The sequence below is a fragment of the Schistocerca serialis genome, chromosome 4 (genome assembly GCF_023864345.2).
Source record: "Schistocerca serialis cubense isolate TAMUIC-IGC-003099 chromosome 4, iqSchSeri2.2, whole genome shotgun sequence".
NCBI lineage: Eukaryota > Metazoa > Arthropoda > Insecta > Orthoptera > Acrididae > Schistocerca > Schistocerca serialis.
Window position 1 is genome coordinate 634,234,153 of NC_064641.1, and position 7,502 is coordinate 634,241,654.

Here is a 7,502-nt window from a genome sequence, read left to right on the forward strand (position 1 = left end):
GAAGGCAGCTACAACACTAGAAGAATCGCTTCTCGGCTTTTGACAAGATATTGCTTAATAAAGTAGGATCAGTTTATTCTGTCTCGTGAGATTTTTTTTAAAAAAGCCAAAAAAACACTATTGCTTAATAAAGTAGGATAGTTTATTTTATCTCGTGAAATTTTTTTTTTAAAAAGCCAAAAAACACTTATTAGCTACTGAAGGGAGCTACAACACTAAGAAGAATCGCTTCTCGGTTTTTGACAAGATATTGCTTAATAAAGTAGGATCAGTTTATTCTATCTCGTGAGATTTTTTTTAAAAAAGCCAAAAAAACCCTATTGCTTAATAAAGTCGCATCTGTTTATTCTATCTCGTGAGATTTTTTTTAAAAAAGCAAAAAAAAACACTATTACTTAATAAAGTAGGATCAGTTTATTCTATCTCGTGAGATTTTTTTTAAAAAAGTCAAAAAACACTTATTAGGTACTGAAGGGAGCTGCTTAATAAAGTAGGATCAGTTTATTCTATCTCGTGAGATTTTTTTTTTTGAAGTCAAAAAACACTTATTACGTACTGAAGGGAGCTAGAACATTAAGAACAATCGCTTCTCGGCTTTTGACAAGATATTGCTTAATAAAGTAGGATCAGTTTATTCTATCTCGTGAGATTTTTTTTTTAAAAAGCCAAAAAACATTTATGCTTTTGACAAGATCAATGTTTATCTCTCTCGCATTCCTTTGTTTCTCAACATTCTCCTCAGCTCTTTCATCTCTGTAATACATGCTCTCTGGCCACTTGTGACGTCATTGTTCAAAGCCGACAGGTTGTATCCCCTGCTGCACTAGTCCCCGTATTTTTACTTATTGCTCAACATCAACTTTGTTCTCTTCAATGTAATCCCCCTCAGGTATAATACACATGTGCCAGTGCTTTCTTCAATCTTGGAAGCATTTCTGGAACTCATTTTTCGTTGTGGTGGTCAGCAATTCTGTTTTCACCTCATCAACAGTGGCAAAAAGAAGTCCTTTTGTGCTTCCCTTCAGTCCCGCAGATAGAAAGAAGTCGCATCTCCAGCAAGTACGGTGGCCAAGACAATGTAACGGTTTTGTTTTTTTGCCAAAAGTCACGAACTAGCTGCGATATGAGCAGTAGCATTATTGCGATGCTATTTCCACAAGTAGTTCTGCTACAATTCTGGTCGTTTTCTTCAGATTGCTTCATGCAAATGGCGCATAACTTCTGGTAGTATCCATTATTGAGCATACATGCATAAGGCAGAAACTCATGATGCACTATTCCATTGTAACCAAAGAAAACTGTGAGAAGAACCTTCAAGTGTGATTGAACTCATTGAATTTTTTTTTTGTCTTGGCTCTTTGGGGCAGTTTCCATCAGGATGATTGGGCCTTTGTTTCAACATAACACCCGTATACCCATGATTTATCACTTCTTATAACCTTCCAAAAATGTCAGTCAGCTCCATTCAACAATTCCTATGTGATGTCTACGCAATGTCATTTTGGTTGAAATTCAACAATTTCGGAACAAACTTCGCTGCTACATATTAAATCCTCAAAACGTGTGAAAAAATTGCTTGGAATGAGTCAAAGGATATGCCAATATCATCAGCAACCTCTCGGACAGTAATTAGATGATTTTCCAGAACCATTTTCTTTACTTCTTCCGTGTTGTCATCAGTAATTGGCGTGCTAGGGCGTCCAAGGCAGTTGTCATCTTTGTCTTCTTTATCCTCTTTGAAACATTTATACCGTTCATAAACTCTTGTCTTACTCATAATAGATTTGTCAAAAGCCACAGCCAACTTTTGATGTGGTGCTGCAATTTTATCAGTTTTTCCAAGCCAAATTTAATGAAAATTTTTTGATTCATCATTTTCAAAAGTAAAGTTTCACCAAGCTCTCGAAAATTTGTATAGCCTCTTTGACTGTCAACAATAATCTAAATATTCAGAACGCCTGAAAGGGGGCATGTGTAGCAACAAGATAACCTTTTTTGTTGTTAATTGTATGTATAACCCAGTAAAATTTAAAAAATTCTCGTAACTTTTTTATCACACCTTGTACACTGATTCGGTTGGGAACCATGTCATAAACCCATTCTCCCATCTCCTGAGGCAATCTGGCCCACAACTGTCGAGATTGGGCCTCGATATCCTAGACTAGATACTGAGACTAGGATGGAATTGACATCTGAACTGGTCCTTCATGTTTTCTGTCAGAAACAGAACAGGGATCTTGATGATCACAGAAGTACGTCAACATCAGGTAGACAGTTCATAGTCACACAAACCACATGTGGACAAACATTGCCGGTTGAAAAATTCTGCCACAATACTGCTGCACAAGAGGTAAAGACATGGACACAGGACATCCTTGAAGTACCATCACGCTGTCAAGAGTTTCCTGTCACTACAAGAGTAACACTGCTGTGCCTCTCGAAAACATTGGAAGAATAGGATCTCGACCCATTTCACTGCCATACTTGCCAACAATGGTAATCCTGGGTAGAGCAGAACACAAAGCGACACCATTCGTTAGCAGTGCTTTCTTCCGGGTCTTGGCACCACTCCACATACAGCCATATGTGTTGTGCTGTTAATGGCAGCCTGTGCATGGAACAGTAATTCCCTAGTCTGGCTGCTGCTAGTCTCTGACCAGAGGTGCAGGGATCTCTCACTTGGTCTCAGGTGCCAAGTGCAGATGTGAAGGAATTACAATGTGTCTGGCGCACAGTCTGGCGATCCTCCCTTCTAGCGGCCAGATGTTGTCAACCAGAAACTTGACGATGAGTATACCTGTCTTTATATTCCGTGCAGTCCAACATCGGACCACTGTGACACACGAATGCGCCGCAAATCTGGATACTCCACAATTCTACCATATGGCCAAATGTAATCGCACAATGAGGCCACTTTCAGACCGTCAGGTGCTGACACCGCTGTCTCATGAATACACAGAATCTCCCCCAGTTAATACTCAACATCTGAACCTGTTCGCGCCCCTTAGATACGCTACTGGCCTGGAACAATCCTTATAAGCTACGGTGGCCTTTCTACCAGTCATTGAGAATTGCAACTCTAAATCATTTACATATCCACTTATGGGGTATACATGTATAAAGCTACATTGGCAGCCAACCATGTCTTCTAAATAAGTCATCTTTTTATCAGGCAATGTATTTATTCCTTAACACTTTCTCTGCGGATGAGGCTTATAAGCATCAAAACAAGCCACGAGCCAGTGCGGCTGACGCTTGTAAGCGCCCGCGCTCTGTCGGACTACTCAGTCTAGTTGCAGCGTCTAAGCTTACATTTTTCTGTTCATGTATTGTTGTAACGATGTTTTGTTCATAAATAAATTTTAAAAAAAAGCTAGCATCAAAGCGTGTAAACTTTTGTTTTGTGAGGTCAGTTATCGAACGTATATTCTTCGTAATGGCGGCTAATGGACCGACACCTGGACCTTCCAATGTGAAAAGGAGCAGGAAAAGTGTTAAATTGACAGAGGAACAGTTATTTAGTGTACTAGACGACAGTGGTTTTCTGTGTAGTAAGGACGAGGCATACTACGGAGATTGTCATTTAGAGGCTACAGAAGAAATGCAGAGTGATGATGGCGTGGAAGCACAGCTTTCGAATCTGTTTCGTGACAGTTCCGAATCTGACGATACGGATCATGACGATTGTGTGGAAATCGACGACGATAAAGAGCCCGACCTATCACACGAAGATAATCCAAGTTATTCCTGGCATAAAGAACCACGTAATATGCTGTATCACCCATTTACGAAGGAAGAAGTTTTGCAAATTCATCCTGCTGGCAATTCTCCTATGGATTTCTTCAGATTATTGGTAACAGACGAATTGTTGCAACTGTTAGTTGATGAAACGAACGATAACGCAGTCAACATATTGCTGAATGAAAATACAAAAGAGGGATCTAGGATCTATAAATGGAAACCTCTAAGTATAGGCGAATTACTAGTTTTCCTGGGTGTTTCGTTGCATATGGGTAACATTAAATATCCGCGATTACAAGACTACTGGAAGAAATAACCGGTTTGAGAATAGAGGAATGGCGATGAGTATAAGTAGAGACCTGTATTTGATCATATCACGCTCTCTTCATTTTGCAAAAAATCCACTTCCAGGAAACCCGAAACCAGACGATCGTTTATATAAGATACGACATATACTGGATTATTTTAACACGAGAATGTCTCAAGTGCCCGGGAAGAGATTTATCGATTATAACTTCCCGTAAGTAGCAAAAACGCGATAACAGCGGGGAAATTCCGATTGTCAAAAACAACTTATTTTATTTCTTTTGACATTGCATGGTTTCTTTTTTTGACGTGAAAGGTTAGAACTTTTTTTCACGAGTAGGCCCTACTCAGAAAATGAGGTTTTCTTTTGTGGTGAGTCGACTTATTTCTTTTTGCGTTGTAAAGCGTTCACTTCAGTTTTTTCTTTTTACGAAAGAATTTATTGTGCTAAATTTGTTTTAATAGCACCGCAATTGAAGTGATGGGGGACACGAGAGAAGCCTCCACATAGGGTATATTTCGTTTACTAATTTCTACACATCGGGCGTCCCCTGGGCGTCTATGATAAATGTAGACTGCTAATTCTCTCATACCAGGAGCAAAAATGCTACTAAATTGACCTCTATCAGAGTCGATCTTAAAAATGCGCATTTGAAGTAAATGTAATTTCAAATGAATCCAGTTTCCTTTTTTTCCTTCTTAAGAATTTGCGTTTTGAAATCCAAATTTTTCCTGAATGCAGTGGATTTGTTTCTTGTTTGAATTGAATTTTTTGTTACATTATCAACAAATAACGAACATTTGAATGACGCCTGTAACCCCTATAGGTGTCAGACAGCAAACAGACTTTAAAACATGACCCCAATACAGTCGAAGATTATTTGAAGTAATGCATTTAAGGTGCCATCACTAAGTCAGTATAGAACATGATCCTACAGATCTTACAAGGTCTTGACGTCAGCCTGTAGCTGGGGTGTGCTTAGTGATGAAAAATATTATTTTAAAGGCAAGAAGACATTTTATTAACTTTATAATTACACCCTGGATACGAAAAAACACATTTACTGGAAAAAACACAGAAGTTACACAAAAGCAAAAAAATAAAGATATTTACAGCAGAGTCATGGAGCAGCACATAAACATAGACCTCAAGGATTTTTTTTCTTTTCTTTTAACACTTCCTCTCTTGCATGCCAATTTCTGAATATAGAAAATTAAATCGAACTCGTTCAACGGGTTTCATCAAAATATCTGCCAACTGGTTGTGTCCATCAATGTGTTCCAAGAAAATCTCACCATTCAGATATCTTTCACGAACATAGAAATGTCGGACCTCTATATGTTTAGAACGTCAATGATATTCTGGATTTTCTGCTAACTTCAATGCACTAGCATTGTCAATGTAAAGAACTGGAGGCTGCCCCGACAATTCCACTAATTCTGATAGCAGACGACGTAACCAAACTAATTCTTTCGTTCCCTCACTAGCTGCAATTATTTCCGCCTCGGTTGTGGCCACTACTTTTTGCAACTGACTTATCCATAACACTGCACCACCTGAGTACTTTGCAAGAATTCCAATTGTTGAGCGCCTTGTCCGGTTATCACCTGCCAAATCTGCATCAGTGTAAAACTTTAACTCTTCTTTTTTATTATATACTATTCCAAAATTTAAGGTCCCTTTCAAATACCGGAAAATGCGCTTGACTCTATTCCAGTCTTCAGTGGTTGGTTTCTCTATAGCTCGAGCAGCTTTATTGACTGCAAAAATGATGCCTGGACGAGTTACTGTTGAAAGGTACATGAGGCAACCAATTGCTTCACGGTAGGGTACAGATGACGAAATTTCTTAGTTTTGATTATTATCCTCACGTCCAAAACGAGTTGAGACTGTATTACATTCTGCCATTCGAAATCTTTGCAGAATTTCTTCTGTGCATTTCTCTTGACTTATCATTATTGCTCCATCTTCATATTGCTTTATTTTTATGCCAAGAAAATTGTCAAGACTGCCAGTTGTTATTTCGAATTCATGTTGTAAAACATCCATAAAAACAGCAATTTCTTTCTTGTTACTGCCGACAATCAGGCCATCATCAACATAGATTGCCACATAAAGGCTATTTCCATTTTGTCTCCGATAAAACAGACATGGATCTGCATCACTGTTTAAAAAACCAGCTTTCTTCATGAACTCAACAAAACGTTTGTTCCAGCTACGTGGTGCTTGCTTCAACCCATAAAGACTCTTTTTTAAGAAACACACTCGACCTGTACCATCTTCGAAACCTTCTGGTTGTTCCACGTATACTTCATGTTCAAGTATTCCATTCAAACAAGCTGTCTTTACATCGAATTGTTCTAGCAGCATTTTCTTTGAAGTAGCTACAGCCAACAGAGTTCGTATGGTGTCAACGTGCCACAGGACTGAAGGCGTCGTCAATCAATTCCTGCTTTCTGAATACAGCCTTTTGCAATCAATCTGGCTTTAAAGCGAGTACCTCCATTGACTGCGACCTTTCACCGTAGAACCCAGCGGTTTTGCAATACTTTGGCATTCTTCCGACGGTCGCCCAGGTATTTTTTTTTTTTTTTAGTGGTTGAAGTTCTTCATTGATAGTTTGCATCCATTCTTCCTTCTCGTTTGAATGCAATAATCTGAAAAACAGTTTGGATCTTTGTATTCAAGTGCATCAACTTTTGTTGCCATACAAAATTCACCACTTTCCATCCAGGTTGGTTTTCTTCGTTGTCTCTTATTCTTTTGTTTCTCTTCATTAGAAGATTCAGCAGCTTCTGCTTTTAGAAATTCTATTAATTGTTTATTTTCATCAGATTCACTCGACTCTTGACTCTCTCTAGAATCGAGAGTGCCAGTTTTTTTCTTGAGTTTGACTTCCTCCAGAAGTGTACGGCCTAGGAGATTTCCGTTGGTCATCTTTAGATGAATTTGGATCATTAAATTCTTCCTGAGGGACTTCAAATTCAACATGATCACTATGTAAATCACAAACAATTTCTGGCTTAAATTTCACATCGTGACACAACCTCACTTTTCTTTTAGATGGAATCCAAACTCTAAATCCATCCTTGTCATTAACATATCCAACAAGTCGTCCAAAAACTGCCTTATCATCGAACTTGGAACGGAATTGTTTGTTAATGTGAACATAGCAGCCTGTGCCAAAAATTCTGAGATGATCAAGTCGTCCTATTGGTCGATTAAACCGTAGTTCGTAAAGGGTTTTATTTTCAACTCAAGATTTTCCAGTACGATTTATTAGATAGACTGCTGTGGTACATGCCTCAGCCCACAACCCTTTAGGTAATTTACTCGGATTTAGCATTGACCGGGCAGCTTCAACAATGGTCCTATTTTCCCGTTCAGCCACACCATTTTGTTCAGGAATGAAAGAGGAGGAATCGGAAGCTCTATTCCCCTGTCTGCAAGCAGT